A 20,964-nucleotide genomic window follows, 5' to 3' on the forward strand; every position below is an offset into this window, starting at 1 on the left:
CAGTGGGTGCGCGGCGAGTCGCGCGGTGGGAAAGTCTTTCCGTAAAGCTGCTTGGCGCTTTCACACAGGAAAAGCCCAATTTGAGCTCGGCTCCTACAGGATGAGAGGGCAGTTAGGACTGAACCCCGAGATCATCTTTTGTTTTATGTGTTTTATGGATTTTGTTGTTTGTACTACATCATCAGGCTTGTGTGTTTGGTTTGTGGGCTGAAGTTCTTGTTTCGGACCATTCAGATTTGTTTCTCAGGCTACGATGGGTTTTTGCTCTAAATGTATTTGAAGTAGCAAAAGCACACATAGGTTTACATTCGACTTTTATGCTCTTATTAGATTAGTAATGTAGTGAAGAGACTTGAGCTTGCATCATCTGGAGAATATGTGCTAAACGCATACTCCATAAACACATTGGGTATATGTTTGTTTACTTTTGCTGTATAGGCAAATATTACTAGTAATTGCTATATTTTTATTGTTGTTGTTTCCCATTTTCATTTGGAATTATCCCGAGAAGTGAGAACTAAATGTGACAAAACCTCAATTTGGGAACATTTGCTCAAATGGAAAAAACATTTAGTAAATAAAGTTCACTTACTAACTATTGGATGGATGGATGAAAGGATGGATAGATAAAACATGAATAGATAAAAGGATGGATGTATTGGGTGGGTGAAAGGATGGATGGATAAAAGATGGATAGATAAAAGGATGGATTGATGGATGAAAGCATGGATGGATGAATGGATGGATGGTTGGATGAATGGATGGATGGAAGGATGGATGGATGATGGAAAAATGGATAAAAGAAAGAAACAAACAAAGATGAACCAACAAACAATTGAATGAACACGTGAATAATTGAACAAAGTTACAAATGTACACTACTTTTCAAAATGTAGGGGTCAGTACGATTTTTTTTTAAGAAATATTAAACTTTTATTCAGAAAGGATGCATTAAATTGATCAAATTTCAGTAAACGTCAGTAAAGACATTTATAATTTCAATAAATGCTGTTCTTTCGAACTTTTCTTCATCAAAGAATCCTGAAAAAATTTCAACATTGATAATAAGAAATGTTTCTTGAGCAGCAAATCTTCATATCAGAATGATTTCTGAAGGATCATGTGACTGAAGACTGGAGTATTGATGCTGAGAATTCAGCTTTTGTGTAAGTGTCATTTTGGTCCATCATGCACTGCAAGAACACAATCTATATTCTTAAATCAGGCATAATATGTTACAAGGTTTAATTTTCAAGACCCCATGTGATGCACTCCATATATGAAGTGTTTTTGCTCTGAACACAGATTATCCAGTCCACTTGACCCCAGAGGCCATGTCTCAGATGAGTGGAGGAACAAAAGAATGCTCTTATTCACAGTATCCTGTGGTGTTTGTTAGACAGCACTCCCTCTGCAGAAATGGAATGCTTTCATTGCCAAGTTTAAAAAATATGTATATAAACGTTTGTTTATTAGGGCCTTACAACGCAGCAGAGATAAGCGGCGAGCAGGTAACAGGTCTTTGCCCAATAATCAGGGGGAAATTATCGGCCCCGCGCCTCCTCGTGACACAATTTGTCAGACTTGCTGATAGAAAACAAATTCTATTCATAAAGCTGCACTCCCCTTGGCACCGGTGCGATTCGCTAGCAATTCAATTATAGTTTTGTGCGATAGTGAACCCAGAGAGAGAATCCAGCCTGACAAGAAATATGACAGGACAGTAACGGAGTGTTTATGCAATTAAACTTTCACTGACAATACCTGGCGAGTGATGAATGTCTGGGTGGACATATATGTGTGCGAGCGCTGCCCCGTAAGGACTGCACATTTTTCATGATTTTACAGCCCATTCTGATCCGTTAGGAACGCGTGGAGAAAGAGAGAAAGAAGGGGAGAGGATGGAGACTTTATATTGCTTGTGCCGTTGACTAAACCCTGCTAAAAGAAAAAGAAGAGAAGATCGAGATGCCAGAAAGAAAGAATCTTGTTTCAGTTTAGTTTTTATAATGCACTGTAAAACTTTGAGGCTCTTCATCACCTACACTGAAAAAATATTTTTTAAGTAAATTTCACATATGGAATTAAGTCAAATCTACTTAACTAAGTAAAATGAACAAAGAAAATAAGTAACTTTAACTCGGCCATTAAAGTTTGTTGAGTAATTTCTACACTCTGTTTGGAGTACATTTTACTCAAACGATATAACACTTGCTTTTAAAGTGTATGCTTTACTTAGAACATCTAACTAAATAATACTTACACTCACCTAAAGGATTATTAGGAACACCATACTGATACTGGATTTTGACCCCCTTTCGCCTTCAGAACTGCCTTAATTCTACGTGGCATTGCTTCAACACGGTGCTGAAAGCATTCTTTAGAAATGTTGGCCCATATTGATAGGATAGCATCTTGCAGTTGATGGAGATTTGTGGGATGCACATCCAGGGCACGAAGCTCCCGTTCCACCACATCCCAAAGATGCTCTATTGGGTTGAGATCTGGTGACTGTGGGGGCCATTTTAGTACAGTGAACTCATTGTCATGTTCAAGAAACCAATTTGAAATGATTCGAGCTTTGTGACATGGTGCATTATCCTGCTGGAAGTAGCCATCAGAGGATGGGTAGGTGGCCATAAAGGGATGGACATGGTCAGAACCAATACTCAGGTAGGCCGTGGCATTTAAACGATGCCCAATTGGCACTAAGGGGCCTAAAGTGTGCCAAGAAAACATCCCCCACACCATTACACCACCACCAGCAGCCTGCACAGTGGTAACAAGGCATGATGGATCCATGTTCTCATTCTGTTTACGCCAAATTCTGACTCTACCATCTGAATGTCTCAACAGAAATCGAGACTCATCAGACCAGGCAACATTTTTCCAGTCTTCAACTGTCCAATTTTGGTGAGCTCTTGCAAATTGTAGCCTCTTTTTCCTATTTGTAGTGGAGATGAGTGGTACCCGGTGGGGTCTTCTGCTGTTGTAGCCCATCCGCCTCAAGGTTGTGCGTGTTGTGGCTTCACAAATGCTTTGCTGCATTCCTCGGTTGTAACGAGTGGTTATTTCAGTCAAAGTTGCTCTTCTATCAGCTTGAATCAGTCGGCCCATTCTCCTCTGACCTCTAGCATCAACAAGGCATTTTCGCCCACAGGACTGCTGCATACTGGATGTTTTTCCCTTTTCACACCATTCTTTGTAAACCCTAGAATGGTTGTGCGTGAAAATCCCAGTAACTGATTGAAGCAGATTGTGAAATACTCAGACCGGCCCGTCTGGCACCAACAACCATGCCACGCTCAAAATTGCCTTAAATCACCTTTCTTTCCCATTCTGACATTCAGTTTGGAGTTCAGGAGATTGTCTTGACCAGGACCACACCCCTAAATGCATTGAAGCAAATGCCATGTGATTGGTTGATTAGATAATTGCATTCATGAGAAATTCAACAGGTGTTCCTAATAATCATTTAGGCGAGTGTATGTAGACAATATATCTACATAATAGAAGGAATGTACCCACAGGAACACAGAGATCTCAATACTTGGTACACAATCACGGTAACATTCGTTGGATCATTTGAGTAGAAAATGAACTCCAGATGTCACAAAACGGCAAGTTACTAAACCTAACAACAAAAGCAATGATAAAAGAGTGTAAATACAGATGGAAAACAGTGAAACATGCAACCTTATTAATTATTCATGCCCCAGTGCATGATGGGAACACCAGTGAGTTGAGTAGGTTTTACTTAATTTTACAACATTGATATTTACACTTTAATTTCTACAAGCTTAAATTGAGTACTAATATAGAATTTACTTTATTTTTTATTCTTGCCTGAACTAAATTATTCAGGTTAAATTAGTTTTTTCTGTAGTATTTACTTCTTTTGGTTTCTGAACCAAAGAAACTGTTCACAAAACCTCAGGATCTGAGGATCAATCAGTTGATATTATTAGTATTTATATGTTTATCTGAAATGATTCAGAATCGGTCTTGTTCAGTCACTAACTCTAAATGATGTTAGAATGAATGCATGCAAAAATCAATGAATGAACAAAAGCTAAGAAACTTGAAGGAATGTATGAAAGAATGTCCCCATTCAAATGATTTTCTCTCTTACTGTATGTTTTTTTTTAATGTACTTTATTCCTGTGATGCAAAGCTGGATTTCCAGCATCATTACTCCAGTCTTCAGTGTCACATGATCCTTCAGAAATCATTCTAATATGATGATTTGCTGATTAAGAAACATTTCTTATCATTATCAATGTTGAAAACAGCTGTTCTGCTTAATATTATTGTGGAAATATAAGCCATTTATTTTAAGGATTCTTTGATTAAGAGAAAGTTTTTATTTGAAATGAATACTCTTTTGTAACATTATATATGTCTTTACTGTAATTTTTGATCAATTTAATGCATCCTTGCTAACAATATTAGTTTCTTTAAAAAATAATGACCCAGCAAATTCACAACCTCCAAACTTTGATACATAATTCAGTTTTAAGTTTTAATTTGCAATTTTGTTTGATTAATTCCAGCTCTTCTAAATCGAATATTAATTTAGTACATGTACATGTTGTGTAAACAAGAAATAAAGAACAACCAAACAAATTCACAAAGGAATGAACAACCAAATGTATAATTGAGTGAATTGAGTATGTAGAAACAAGTAAATAATGCACTGAGTCTCGATACAGAATTTCATTTCAAGTTGATTTGTGCATAATCAGCAGATTGTCATATTTTAGCCCTGGAGTCTTTGGCTGTTGGTCATCTGCCGTTCTCTAGTTTAAAGTTTCGTTGTGACTTGTGGTTTCAGTCACGCTGTTTTGTCCAAAGATCAGAGCGGAGGTGAGCTGTTCTTTTTAATGAATCATTTGTCCTTCAAACAGTGAAGTTTCTCTCCTCGCCGCGCTCTCTCCACAGATAATTAGGCCCCATAGTTCAGTTAATTCCACAGGAGAGCTCATGCTAGCCACCTGCTCCTTTTGGACGGCTAATTTTTTGTCTTGTAAGATTCCGTCCCCGTAGAATTGTTCCGTCTCGCGAAGAATGAGGAAACGCGTTGTTTTTCCCCGTAGTGTCCCAATGTTACTTGAATTTGTAATGCGGGAAACCCACCGCCTCCCCACCCCCCGCGTGCTGTGCGCAGTGATAGCGAGGTGTTGATTTTAGGTGTATATGGATCTCAAAGTAATCCTATTAATTCAAAGTGAATAACAAAGCAGCCTGCCTCTTTTTTTTCCTTTTTTTTCACGTGCCGTTCCATTTATTCAACCTGCTAGGGCTTTGTTTCTCCATCATAATTATTTCCAAGTCAGATCCGCGCTGATTTCCTGGTGGACTTGTGTACCTCCGACTAACTTGAGGAACAACGGAGCTCGGATAATTCGCACCGTTCCTCTGGGGTGGTGTTCTCTGTTTTTTTCAAGGACATTTTTATTACAAAGCTGATGGAATTTGCATATTAATTCATTTCTTTCAATTTTTAAGATTAAATGTTGTCAACATGTATCAGTGCAAGGTTTTGACAGACCTGATGAAATAGGTCAGTCATGCTTGAACGTCGTGGCGTAAAGCAGCCAGCTGCAACCTCTCTCTCTCTCTCTCTCTCTCTCTCTCTCTCTCTCTCTCTCTCTCTCTCTCTCTCTCTCTCTCTCTCTCTCTCTCTCTTCCTCATACTCGCGCACACAAACTTGCGTCGCATACTCAATCACTCAATCTTTCCTTCTCTTTCTGCTCCTTGTTTCCCCCTCCCCGTCTCTCCGTTTCGTGCTACTTGATTAAAGGAAAAGTGTGGCCGGGGCTAAAATGACATGCCAAATTCTATCAACTTCCATTGAGGGCTCTCTCCTAAATTAGAATGCCATTAGAGGCTTTTGATTTATAAAGTGCATTTTCATGTTTCTCTTCTGTGTATTTTTTCCTCTCATGTAAGCTGTGTGACCTTTTGCGCCTGTAGTTTTGCCTGCCTCGGTCAATAAGTTAAGCGTTTTACATTCATTAATATTTGGTGCATGAGTGTAATAGGTTGTCCCAACACTATGTCCTGGCCTTTTCTCGTTTGTCTGTGTTTATCTATCTCAATTGGAATCACCAATATAGTACAATAATAAAAAAAGAGAGAGAATAGACTTATCAGCTAGAATATCAGCTATTAGAATATCAGCTATTGAAAAGCCCACATTTATCAACCGCTGATGTCTCAAAATGATATATTGCAGATAAATACATAAATATAGCTGCTAGCCAAGCCCCTTATGGCCATGTTTGGCATGTTTGGAGATTGAAAGCATTGCACAATTCACATGGTTAAACACTTGCTACACATTGATCCAAGTTTGGCCGAGATACAGTTTCTGAACCAATTTTCGGTTGACCTTGTTAAGTTTGCGACATCATAACTTTTGATCAAAGATTACAAAAAAAAATCTGTTCAGTCATTTCTGTATGACTTTTTCCAATTTTCGTAAGAATTGGAAAAAATTTGAAGGGGTAGTAGCGAAAAAACACAATACTGTACTTTTCAAAATGGTCACTACTGTAATGGGCGAAGTCTTAATGTAAGATATTAAATATGATCTGTATGATGAGAGGAATCAGGTAAACTAAGTTAAAATTTTCTAGATCAAAGGGTTCAAAAGTTATAACCATTTGAAAAGTGAATTTTTAAACTGGTGGTGGCGCTATAGAGTTGGTCCTAGAAACCCCAAAGAACCCACTTACGGTTCATAGGGCTGCCATTGACTCCCATTGGTGAGGAATAATAATAAAGTAAACTTACAATTCCAATTCAATTCCCTTCGGGGCTTGGTCCCTAATAACATTTAATGAGATGTGCACACACTTTCTGAAATTATATGAACTCTTTTTTTAATTACACTAAATTACACTACCGTTCAGATGTCTTTGAAATACTGTAAGTCTTCTGCTCACCAAGGCTACATTGATTTGATAAAAAACATATATATATACTGATTTATTTTATTATATAGAATCATCAATCGTTATATAAATCATATGTTACTGTAATATTTGGCTTTAAACTGACAGTCAAAAATCTTTTTGGAAACGAGCAGCATTCAGATTCAACCTGATTTTAAAGGCCGTTATAGGTTGAACGTACTGCCATGTGCTTCTCTGATGGGAACAATCCCCTGGGTTCACAACTCATTAGTTTTGACTGAAATTGTCTTTGTGACAAGTATTATTACTGCAACACCTGTTCACCACAGAACCCTTCACTCCAGACGACACTTACCATGTTCAACTTCTCGCTCTCTTGCACGGATTCATCCTTGACTACGGTATGTTTAGCAGTGTCCACATGGAGAATTACAACACTTCCAGCGGTTAAGTGCGGTATAAGGATAGTGTGAGTTTTGTTGTTATTCGTTGTGTATTTCTCTGGTCACTCCCGGGTGGGTGAGCGCACTTCTTCTAGAACACAGGGACCGAACCGACCCCAAGACTGATAAAAACTGCCCAGCTTGTCACCGGTTCACCCTCATTACCATATTAATAATAGATGAGTGGGGTATCCTGGCATTTCCCGGCAGAGACGCGGTGGATGAAGCTGTAGTGGGGGGCAGAGGTTATCTGACCACTTCTTCTGTCCTGCAGTGAGACGATCCAAAACACATGTGGTGACAAACACAGAATGGACAATAAAATCATCTTCAGGTGGTAGTTCCGCATCCCACAATGCACCTCGAAAAAGAGGACCAAAACTTTCTAGTGCTGAATTGATGACACATGTAAGTCCTCTAATGAATGCTATTTTAAACAAACCCACTTTTTTATGTGAAAATCTCTAATTTGGCTTTAGATGATGCGTTGGATATTCATTTTGTTCAATATCTAAGTTTCTTTTTTTCATCCTGTGCCATTAAGACTTTGTGGCGAGATGATGATTGTTTGGTGTCAATAATACTGTCTGCCGACACAGAATTCATCTTCCCTCCAGCTGTCATAATAAAATCAAACTTTAATGTCACCTGAGCCTGTGAAAATTGCAGCGTACACACTTTTTGCCATGTCTTCCTCCATAATATTCGGCGGCTTGTGTTTCAGTATTTATGTGTCACACACAAAGGGCCAAGGTTTATCTGGTTGGCATGGCCCCTGCTGGTAGATGTCGTAACTACACATAATAGATGTACTGTATATACTGTATGTTGCTTACAAAAGTTACAAGCAACATAAATATATCCAAAGTAAGCTTCATATATTGAACTGGTATATAGTAGCTTTATATTGGTTTCAGATGTGACCCAGGGAGCTTTATTTATAATGTATTACTGTTTTGAGTTGCTTCAACTCAAATTGATATAAAATATGAACCTGTTTTTGTATTGATGCCAATTTTACATAAAATGAATACCATCAAAGTTGACAAGCACCCAGTGGGTAGTAACCGATTACATGTAATCTGAATTATGTAATCAAATTCCAAAAGTGAGGTACTTGATTATATTACATTTTAAAATGCTCACACAATGGGAGTAAATCATTCATAATTGATTGAATCTTCCTAATTCTTATTTTTCATGTTTTAAATGGTCCTTTCAAAAAAAAAAAAGTCTTCTAGTTTTGTGAAACTGCACACACAGACCAGCCACTAGTCAGGTGGCTATAATTACATGGAAAATTGAGAGGCCACAAAGCATTTGATCACTGGATTTACAGAAATAATTTCACTTTAGGGAGTGTTTTCATTGAAACATTGCATATTGATTCAACTCCTGACAAACACATTAATTAATATTTGAATTATCACTCGGGAAGTCATTTAAACATGCATGTCTATGTCTTTGGAAGGCTTTTTTCTTTCAAACACATTTATATTATTTTTAAATAATTTATTGAAATGTTTATGATTTATTTGATTATTAGCTTTTCTTTAAACTCATGAACCCCTGCAGTTCCTTCATGAACCCGAGTCTGGGAAACCCTGATGTAATGCAATTTTTAAAGCAGTTCATATATATTCAAAGAATGGAATATTTTTTTTCTTTCTCTTTGTTTTTTTATATCAAAAATATCGAGTTAGGTCAAAAGTAATCTAAAAGTACTCAAAAAGTAGTCAGATTACATTACCTAAAATGTGCAATGTAATGGGTTACGTTACTAACTACAGCTTTTGTCATGTAATTTGGAATCAGACAGTAACAGACAACGATTTGTAAGTAATCCACCCATACAGCACTGCAAGCAACAGAAATGTATATTATTTTGCAACTGCTTCTTAATGATATAATTATATCGGCAATGGCATAGCAGCCAATGATGTCATTTTTAAATGGATAGGTTACCCAAAAATATTTTACTCATCTTTTACTCGCCTTTATGTTGTTACAAACTTTCTTTCTTCTGTGAAATACAAAATATATATTTTTAAAGGGTTAATGTTGTTTTGGACCCCATTGACTTTCATTGTATGTACAAAAAAGTGAAAAGTTCTTTAAAATATCTTCATTTGTGTTTCACAGAAAAAAGAAAGTCATGAGGAGTTTATTGAAATGTATTAATGTAATGTAAATGTAGATTTGTGTGTGTGTGTGTGTGTGTGTGTGTGTGAACTTGCCACAGTGATGCACTTGAGAAAAGAGGCTGTGCAGTTTCAAAAACCTGCAGTCTGTGTTGGTGGCTCTGTTGCTTATATTTCACATGTGAAGGGATGCTTCTTAAAGCCACAGCACCAAAGAAAAAAAACTGTGTTTAATTCTAAAGGTCAGACAGGTGGTTAGTAAAAAAAACTATTTATGATGCATTTGTGGTGCAAAAAAACTTTAGTGGACCTCAAGCCAGGAAAAAATTAAATAATAAAAAAAATAATGTATGTGACCACGCATTAAAAGTGTTTTAAAATCACGTTGCACTTATTGGTTAATAAAATAATCCTAAAGTTGTTGCTTTCTCTCATCATTTGTGGTGGTGAAAATTCACGCAATCCATTACCGCAGGTAAACACGACCCTACATCCATTTTTGATTTGCTCTTTAAACCGAACGACTACGCCTACATGTGTACGTTCATTTGAGGGGAAAAGAGTGCTTCAATTACAGCACTTTGAAATTCATTTACAAGCCCAAATTTGATTATTGCCTGACTTTTTCAGATGAAGGAATAATTAAAACAGTGTTAACAGCAGCTAATTGATATCCTGTGTTTGTGGTTATCACTGCGGTGTCATGTCGTCATTGAGTGATAAATGCACAACTTCATCAAGGCTGCAATTAAACCTCTGCATGCTTGACACACAGGCCTGTCCTGACGGGATATTTACTGCCTTTGCACTAAACTTGTTCTGTTGCATTTTGCATTAGCCTAGTCTTGTATTGCATATTTTAGCATCTTGTTTAAGTCTATTCTTTATTTTGTTCATGGCACACAGTATTGTAGGATTTGGTAGCGTGATGGTAAAAATCAGTAGGAATGGATAATGCTCTACCGTTTATTTCCAAAACATCACATATGGGCTGTTTAATGGTTTCAGATGGGACTCAAGAGAGATGTATTTATAATGCATTACTGTTTTGAGTTGCTTTAACTCAAATTGTTAAGTAATATGAAGACGTTTTTGCATTGACGCCTTGCATTGAATTTTTAATAGCATTGAAGTTATAGTACAACAATATTCATATAGATAGTTATTTAAAAAAATATGAACATATTTTCTATAAAATATAAAAACATATATATAAGTAAAACATTTTTACAATAAAATATAAATAACATCATTGGGCTGAATTTCCAGAAAACGTAAATTTAGTGGGATATACTTTGCAAAAATTGCAAAAAGTATTTAATATATTTAAATGGGCGTATACTGTACATGCATGTGGTGAAGATTTGAAAGGTTCAAGTCTTGTGTTTTGCTGTTGCTTTGCCTCTTTAGCGGAGATATATTGTTGCATTGTGTGTATGGATGTCAGCTGCATATTATAGTGAATGTCAAAATGGGGTTGCCATGGAAACAGGGACATTACACACATATCTACGCTACGGTGGCTATAGAGGTATATCCTGAAAGTCTTCCGAGGATACGACTCCTGAAACATGTTTACAGACCATACGGTTTGTGTGCGTGTGTATTAGCATCTCTTCTCTAATGTGCATTTAAACAAACAAAAAGCGTATATTTTCAGTCTTTCAAGCTACATACATTAATTTTTAAAGCTGTTTGTGAGTAAATCTGTTATTGATGTATAGCAGTGGAAAAAAGAGGGTTGAAGAATACAACTCTCGGATGACTTCAGAGGCGAGCACAACTGTGTCGAATCGATAGAACTTGAAATTTGAGGCAGTGGTTCTTCAGTGCCTACAAACAACAAACCTTTTATACCTTCGGTTTAAAATGTCCTCTACCAGTCTCACAGAAAACAGTTTGTTTCAGCCACAGCTCCAGATTTATAATTGAACAATTGAGTTTGGGTGCATTGAAGCACATCACAATAAATACACATGCACTGCACATAACAGAAAACCATTTCTGACTTATTTTATGTCCTACTTTGGGGTTTGAAAGGTCCAAACATACGCCTCAAAAGTAGACGTGTCACATGAATCAGTGTGTTCTCATAAACCTTGTTTTCTATTTCTGGTACGTAGGAATGTGAACAAACTACTAGCCCTTAAGTACTTTTATAAGTGAACAGACTAGAAAGAATAGCAACCACCTTTTTCTTCAGTTTTTTTTTCAGTTTGTTCTTAAACGTCCTGCAATCAGTTTTAGCATCTTAGCAAAACCACCTGATATGTTTGGTTTGACTCACAAAGAAGTCGCCCAGGTGAGGTGTACCTGTCAAGACTGTCTGCTCCCTCCTGACTCCTGTGTACTTGCTTTCTTAGTGTGTAGGGCGCAGGGGTCAGTCAGGGTGATGGTCTTCAGAGAGCCATAGGCCACTGACATCTGCACCTCGAGCTGCTAATGGGTGCCGGGACATCTGGCGGGTGCTTCATTTCCTTCTGTTACAACACGCCACTTCTCTTGCTGTCATTCTAATGGCAGTTCTGCCACATCTCCTCAATCTGTTTGTTAGTTTACTAGGCGATATGTTGGCCCATGATCAGTCTGTTCATCTGCAATCTGGTGAGATCCCATGCATTTCTTGTGATGTTACCGTGACCTCAACAGTCTTCTCCCAAACTCCTTCCATGTGTGCTTGTTGGAATGTACACTGAAAAAAATTTGGAGTAGGATTTACTTGAAAAAAGCTAGGCAACTTTTTTCACTGAGAAAATGCTAGTAAATTTACAACGATTTGCCAAGTAAAAACCTAAACATATTTATCAGTAGCTTTAATTAGAAATATTTAAGTTAAATTTACTTGGAACATGGAATTAAGTTAACTTTACTTAACCTAGTCAAGTGAAAGTAACAAAGAAATTTTAACTTGGCTAGTAAAAGGTTGAGTGATATCAATTTAGTTGAAATTTCCTTTGCATTACATTTCACTCAAACAATAATATTGAATTATACCAGTATGTGCTTTACTTAGAACTTCTAAGTAATTTATATTACATCTTGAGATGTTAAACATCATGTGAATGCAAAGACCTCAATACTTGGTAGAAAATACACAATGACATTTGATGGATCGTTTTTGTGTTTGAATGTCATTTTGAGCAGAAAATTTACTCGAAATGTCACAAAATGGCAAGTTACTGTAATCCTAACAACAAAAGCAATGATAAAACAGTGTAAATACAGCTGGAAACCAGTGAAAAATCAACCTCATTAATTATTCAAGGTCCCGTGCATGATGGGAACCCCAGTATCAGAAAAGTTGAGTAATTTTTACTTAATTTTATTAAGTTGATATTTACGCTTTCATTTCTACTCGCTTGAATTAAGTCCTGATATGGAATTTACTTTGTTTTTTTTATTCTTGCCTGAACTAACTTTTTCATGTAAATTACATTGTTTTGTTTTTTCAGTAGTATTTACTTCACCACAAAATCATTTTTTTGCAGTGTACCGTGTTCATTGTTTGGACGAACTTTCACTCCATGACAGTCTTCCAGGGGTCCAGACACGCTGATCGTCACCTATTCTCCCCTCTACAGCTTGTTTCTCTTATTGTGTATCAGGGGTTCAGATCAAATAGAGGAAATGCATGTAAATGCATGGAAGTTTAAATTAGTGCTCGTTAAAGGCCAACTGAGGTGCCTTGAAACGCAAAAATTCAATGTGTTGACGTAATTTTCACTGAAACAGGAAGACAGGGCGGGACGTATCAAGCAGCTCCTCCCCTTTTCTTAAAATAGCCAATAGCATTTCGTTTATATCACAGCTCGGCCAGAGCCGTTGAGCTCGGTAAAGCTTATGACAGCCATAGTAAAATAGATTTCCCTTTTAGATTTAATATGAAACTGTTACTAAAGCAAAACATTGAACATAATCATGTGTGTAATTTATGTTGGTTATCTCTTCTACTCGTCAGTGCCGAGTGTGTCTAACAGTTACTCCCCCTAATCTCCTCCATATCGCTTTTAAATAGCATTCTGTGTAGAATTCAAATGGGTCCGATATGTTTTCTGGTCTGTGGCGACTCGCTCATGTGATCCGCTCTGTGCTATCGTGTCTCAGGACCGGAGCAGACTGTGTGCGCGCTGAGGCGGTTCTCGTGACACTAACGTGAAACCAGACTTCATTCACACCAATGGAAAGCATATTTACACTGTCTGAATCGTTCCCTATCCCCTATATATAGTGCCATTCACCATGTAGAATATTCTAGCCGCAGCTTCACCATCTATTTATAGTGTAGGGGGCGGGATGCTTTAGATTCTAGAGAGCATTTGATTGGACATAAGATCTGATCAGAAGCTGAAGTGCAGAGTGATGTCATCAACATCATTAATCATATTGGCGGATATATACGTTTTAAATGCTTATGTCTTCTAAATGCAAATTTTGTCATTGTTTTGGAGCACACTAGCTCATAGTTCACCTTAAGGCTAACATACTCATACTAAAAGCCTAAAAAAAATTAATTTTATTTCATGGGGACTTTAAAATAAATGCTTATGTTGGTTTATTTCATAGGCACTTTTCTGTTTCTTTTTTAGTTTGTGGGATTATAATTGAGGTATTAATTGAGGATTTGTTCCAATAGAATATTAATTGATTTTAAATATAAGCAAGACCTCTGAATTTAAGACTGGCAAACAACCAATGTGGAGATAGCTCAGTTTATTTTTGTTGTTTATTGTTTGATTTGTTTGATTTTTATTGAATAAAAACATGTTTTTAAATTAGTTGTAGTTTTCATTTTAGTTTTAGGGTACAATAATAATTCATTTTAATTGCAAAATATTTATTAGTGGTGCTTCCTAAGGCTCATACTTGGGCTTAGTGATTTGAAAGTTTTTAACTGCTCTGTTTATGCTGTGGACATGAATGATACCTTATTAAATCATGCTACTTATTGAGTGATCAAACTTACAGTTTTCACTTAAAATAGAGGCTAGAAACTCATAGACTTGTATTGAAGGAGCTCTTTTGAGCCTGCAAGCAATCACCACTCAAAAAACTAGTTTTAATCTGCAAACGTCCATATCAAAGCACACAGAACTGCTTAGCACAGCTTGAGAAAAGGCTGTTTTTATTGTTGTCATGGGTGCTTTTCATGATCCAGTGATCCACGTCTGGAGCCTCTGGATTTTAATCTGCCTCTAAAGAGAAATTGCAGTCGCGATATACAGCTGTAGCGTCCCAACATGCATCTGATTCCTCATAAAGCAATCAGAAAACAGACAAGGCAATGCAAGTGCTGACAAACCATTCACAGCTGACTTACTGTACAGACCCACTGTGTATTCGAAGTTTATTTGCAGATGAAAGGGAGAAGAAACAGGCTCTTATTCAGTGAAGTCTGGGATCGTCTCTGGCATGGAATATTCAAAAGACAAATAGTCTAATGTAAAGTTTTACTGCACCCCATTTATCACAAGGGCAGTTCTGCGTCTGTATGCTTCCTTATGCGTTTCCTTTTCCTGTTGGAGAGCACATATGGCCTCTGTTGTGGTTGTGTGTGTGTAATTGTTTTCTTTCCTCATTTATTTTTTGCATGTTTTTTCTTTTTCTTTTCAGGATTGGTCTCAAAATCCAGTGTGATTGAAATTATTCAGGCTGTTTTCCCCCAAACATATTCCAATGTTTTCTGCAGAGATTTGCTGCGTTTACTTTAGTGTACGTGTCATTTGTTTCGCCGTTCAGCGCGGTGACATCTCAGACCCGCGTCCGAGCTTTTCTTGCCGAGGAATCCTTTTTCATTATTGCGGGATTAAATATTGATCACAGATTTAAGTGTCTGTAACAGCGGCTTGTGTATAATGCATTGAGAGCGCTGTCTCGGAGGAATGCATCACAGAAACTCGAAATTATTTACTTCAGAACCGACTTCACTTTTACATGTGCTAGATGAAGATATTAGGACATTGAATTTGTTCAAATTAATCACAGTTAATGGGATATATGAACCATTAGTATTTACTTCAATCTTTAGTTTGTTTCATAATTAATAGCACTAATTTAAAATGTTAAATGGTTTCTGAAAGGACTGTGCTTTTGTCTGAATCTCTGTTCAATCGCCATAGGGCGGCATTGAAAAATCACTACCCTCTATCTCAATATGGAGCCATCCAGTAGTCCAATTAGCACAGAGCTGTTTGAATTATACATCATTATTAATGTACAGAGCAAAGCCTTCATCTGTCAGACTCGGGCCAGGACGACCCTGTTCCTCACACCAGTCTTGAGATGGTGGTAAAGCCTGAGAGACCAGCTCCCCGCATGCTTAATCTTGATTTATTCGTACAGTAAACGCCTGATTGGTACTAATATTTATATAAATGTAAATTGAGGAATATTAGCCAGAGTACTCCAGCTTTCCTATGGGCCTATAAGTCATACGCTGAGCGTGTGGTCTGTGTACCGTGAGGATTGCGGACGAGGACCTCCAGACCTGCCAGGTGGTTATTGATGGTCAACATTTCTCGGCGTGAGTGTTATACTTTTAAAATCTCATCATTTACTCCGAGACACATTCATTCCCAAAGGTTTCATCAAGAAAATTAATCCCAGGGCCTTTCAGACCATAAATTTACCCCCGTCCCTCACAAATATTTTCCTTTTTAAAAAGTTTTATACGAGAAGCCGATTTTAAAGCGTCTTAAGAGGTTTTATTTTTAAAGGTACACTTTGTAAGGTTTGGCACTCTAGAGGTTAAAAAAAACAAGTGCATTTTGCAGAAGAACATTGTTTTGATTGTGCTTCAGCTCTGCGTGAATGTGCGGATGAATATAGGATAACTAAAAAAAAGAGAGAGATTATTCTACTGCTCTTACAGTAAAACATTCACTATTAGTCTTAAGAGATATAACCAGTTTAGATTGAAAGGATCTCAAGCGGTCTGGCTGAAGATGTCACTGTAGCTTTACCTGTTAATAGATGCGGTACTTCCTTGAAAATAACAGCCATAATGAAATGACCTTCACAATAAATAATGCTTTACAATGAACTCTGTTAGAGAGCTACATATGACTATTTATCTGTTCGATTAAACACCTTACTCACCAGATGAGTAATAAAAACACCATCTCCGCGTCGCTTTTACAACAGTTCAAATCCCTCGGTTCTCACCGTCTCCGAAAGCCAAGCCAATGTTGATTCTTGTTTTATTACGAGCTCTGTCGCGTTCTCTTTTTGTCAGCAGAAGCTCCTCTATTCGGCATTGTTTTAAAACGGGTGATTCACCAGAGGTTTGAGTTTTTCTTGCTTGTTGTGACAACTGACCTACGCCAGTCCCACGTGTCAAAGTAACTTTTCTCTATTTACGGATACGACGCGACACGCACGGATGAGGGACGCAAGTACACAATTTTGTGCGAAAAGCATCTCGCTAGGTCTAAAATATAAACACTTTTATTCACCATAGTGAATCAGGGTAAGACAAAAACACATTTTGTTCATTTTGAACAAAAAAAAGTTGAATAGTGTACCTTTAAACTCTACAAAAGAATAAAGAGGATGTCTGTGGAATTGTCTAGATTTTAATGTTTTTTTTTTCTGTGTTATTGTCCCACTTGGATTGAAGTGTAAGGGAGTTCACATACACAACCCAAAAACAAAAGTTCCAGTGTGTGGAGTGTTGTGCTGTTGCTGGAACACAGGTGCATTGTGGGGATGTAGGTTTAAGTCGAGCACATAAGACTCTCTCGACACACGCTGCAGATTCCCTTAATCTCATGGATTGGATGATATTGATGATTTAGCAGATCTGCCCATGTTCCTACAGCCACAGTGGGCTCTGCTGGACTGCAGACATGGCAGCACTGGAAACTCAGATGTCAACAAAACAACAGGTTTTTGACATGCAGCAAATCTTCTTTTGAGGTGTTTCCACATGCTGCGTTCAAATAGACTTTTTAACCTAGCACAGAGGTAACATACAGTAAATGTATTTACACGTTACCCTGGTAGACAGTGTATCAGACACCTGAATGCTGATTGTTGATTCTCAGTATTATCAGTATTTTTTTTGTTTTTTTGACTGAGCGTCTATTTACACCAAGTGCAAAAGCCTGACTTGTTGGCACTGGCAGAGGCTATTTACAGTAACTCTGCCCACCAGTGCCCGATTGAGCCAGACAAAATTGCAAAAGAAATCCTGCAGATAACAGGATCAGTGGTGTGTGGAGAATAAAGCGGGTGGCATTGGCTTTTGACGTGACTGACCCGAGTTTGAATCAGCATTTTTCCCAACTAATTTTTCTCCCTTTTTACCATACACATGGAAATAAGATGCCTAACGGGTAGCTATTTAGTAGTGGGAAGGAAGTGTTAGGAAGGAATTAGGGATAGGGACAAGTAATGTCCCAATAAGCAGCATCTATTTATGATTTTAATTCATATAGCCTAATCATATACAATGAATATATGCTGTTATCATTGCACGCTGTTTAATGATATACTAGCAGCTAGCTACTATTTAAGAAAATGCTGCTTTTTCCCTAAATAGCATTTAATGTTATAACTTAGCATAATAGCATAACTCAGACATAGACTTCCTTTATTGATCCCTATGGGGAAATTAAGGACAAAGCAAAGCCGTGTTCGATGAGCCCTTTTGTGTTCGATGAACATACTTAAAATTGGTTTAAAATGAATTAATTACATAAAATGCTAATTAATTTCTCAAATTAATCAGTTGATGAAATATATATCAATTTACTTTGTCTCATTCTTCCCATTCTTTGTTATTGTTCAGTGGCACGAGGGGAATCCTGAAATTTAGTGTATAATGTTCAGGCAAGAGTGTGTGTCTGGCGCAAAGGTTTTACTGTATAATTCATATTCCTGTCATTATCAGCAAAGCGAGGTCGCCGAGGGCACGTGGTAAGTGACCTCTCTCCGTCCAAGCGCCGCACGTGAAGAAAAAAAAAGGACGGCGTATCTTAGAGCCTGTCTCTTTCTTAATGAAAACGGTGAGATGCAACGGCCTCTGATCTTGTGTTTTAGTCAAATAGAAGTCTACGCTTGACTGACAGCTCTGATCTAAAGCATTTAAGTGCAAGTTTTGATCTCTCTGCCTTTGATTAAAACTAATGAGCTCATTTAATTCAAAATGGGAATTTCTGATAAGAGAAATAAGGTTGATGTGATTGGATTAGAGAGGCGAATTAAACTCTTAGAGCTGAAGTTTGTGCTTATATAGTGTATTAAAAAGCTGTTGGCATATTCTTGTGTGTTAGATGATGAGAAAAATTTCATAGTAATTCATATTTAATCAGAAGAAATGAAATGACTAAATATAACATGGCTCTGCCTTTTCCCCAGAGTGATAAAGGACTAGTTAGATTTTAAATGACATTTAATTCATGTTCTCAGAGAGAGAGAGAGAGAGAGAGAATGGGAAATACAGCAGTCCACACCCACAACCATTTTAGGGTGTCTCTCTCTTTAACTACACTTATGTCCCAGGGGTTGATTTTTTTTAAGACAGATTTTGTTCATGTTTTTGTTATTTTCCAAATGCCTATTATACATATATTTTATTCTTGTCCAAGAGACAGATCTTAAACTATGAACATTTCATCATAAAATAAAAGTGCATTTAATTACTATGATTGATGTGAAATTAATATACACAATTACATTATTTCTTGTTTTCAATATTTTAATATTTATATTATATTTATTGAAAATGATTACAGTTATTTCAATAACACATTTTTACACAAATTATGATTATAATTATGGCACACAGTTTGTCCCCTTATCAAATTTCACTAAAACATTGTTTCAAATTACCACAACAAAATGCTATTATACATTATTCGGGAACTTGTTTTGTTGAAAATGCTCATAACTTAAGAAAAATTACAGAATTCCCTTGTGATGCATGTATGTCTACTGTTGGACATTGTTTTAGACAAATGATACAGTACTTGTCAAAAGTTTGGAAACATTATCATTTCCCTTTCCATTATAATTTATAAGTCTCCTATGCTCACCAAGGTTGCATTTATTTGATCAGAAATACAGTAACATATATTTTACAATTTAAAATAATTATAATCTATTTTAATAAGTTTAAAAATGTAATTTATTCCTGTGATGACAAGGCTGAATTTTCAGAATGATTAGCCTACTCCAGTCTTCAGTGTCACATGATCATTCAGGAATTATGCTCGTGATGAGGGCATTTTGATTGTACATTGTTTGTTTTTAGTAGATGCTTATTTTAAGCAAAATATAAAAATGTTCCAGACTTGAAGAGGAAAACCCTGAACCCACATAAAGTGTCTTTTCTGTCACATGACCTTCTGGCTTACATATCTAAATGTAAAATAATAACAGCCTGATAAAACATACAATCTTATCCTTTAAAATAAATAAATGAGTTTAACAGATTATTAAATTTTTTGTATCTATTTGAAATATTGTAACTGCTTTTGCTCTGAGAGCCCAATATACTAGTCTATGATTACTACCGGTATTTAGGATTTTTTTTTTTTCTTCTGTTTTACAAAGTACAACTGCTGTCTATGTGGACTTAGAGACAGGACCTCTTTGATTAAATACCCCTGATTTAAACATTTGTGGTAAGATCAAACATTTGTGCAGTGAAAACATTTATAATGTTACAAAAGATTTATATTTAATGTTTTAATAAATTTAATAAATACATTTAATAAATGCAAATAAATGTTGTTTATTGAACTTTCTATTCATCAAAGAATCATGAAAAAAGTATCAATATTTTGCAGCAAAAAAAAAACATTATACATTTATAATAATAGTCTCTTGAGCTGCAAATCATCATATTAGAATGATTCTGAAGGATCATGTGACACTGAAGACTGGAGTAATGATGCTGAAAATACAGCTTTACCATCACAGGAAGAAATTACATTTTAAAAATTAAATAGAAAACCATTCTTTTATTTTGTCATAATATTTTGCAAAAGAGAAAGAGATTTTTTGGATGAAATAAATGCAGCCTTGGTGAGCATAAGATTCTTTCTAAAACAATAAAACATTGTAATGTTTTCAAACTTTTGAATATAACTAAAAGTAAATATAACTATTGATACTGTGGAAAATTTATTTTAATAGAGTTTATTTTCTCCAGGCTGGACCTCCTCTGATGTCTGTTTGTATAATATTGAATGTCAAAACTAGTTAAAATGTGCAATTAATATAGCTTTAATCAAGCGCGTTACCGCAAATTAGCAGAACCTCCGTTGTTCGCCAGGTGTCCTTGTGTTAACATCAAGGCTAGAAATCTTTTTTCTTTTTTCTTTCTCATCTGGTAAGAGATGTATTATAGTATAAGAAATATATTGTTTTGTTGGCTGTCATTGAAAATTCTATATTGTGATTATGTGTATGTTTTGTGAAGCAAATGTGAGAGGTGTTTGCATATCCACAGCTCA

General features: G+C 36.4%; 1 protein-coding gene across 6 annotated transcripts in view; it reads left to right on the forward strand.

Annotated features, from left to right (window-relative positions):
* The window catches only part of LOC130089008 (neuronal PAS domain-containing protein 3), a 332,370-nt gene that overhangs the window by 293,786 nt on the left and 17,620 nt on the right, over positions 1-20,964 (forward strand). The window lies entirely within an intron of this gene.

The sequence above is a fragment of the Rhinichthys klamathensis genome, unplaced genomic scaffold (assembly GCF_029890125.1).
Source record: "Rhinichthys klamathensis goyatoka isolate OS25496 unplaced genomic scaffold, OSU_Roscu_1.1 h1tg000123l_1, whole genome shotgun sequence".
Taxonomy (NCBI): domain Eukaryota; kingdom Metazoa; phylum Chordata; class Actinopteri; order Cypriniformes; family Leuciscidae; genus Rhinichthys; species Rhinichthys klamathensis.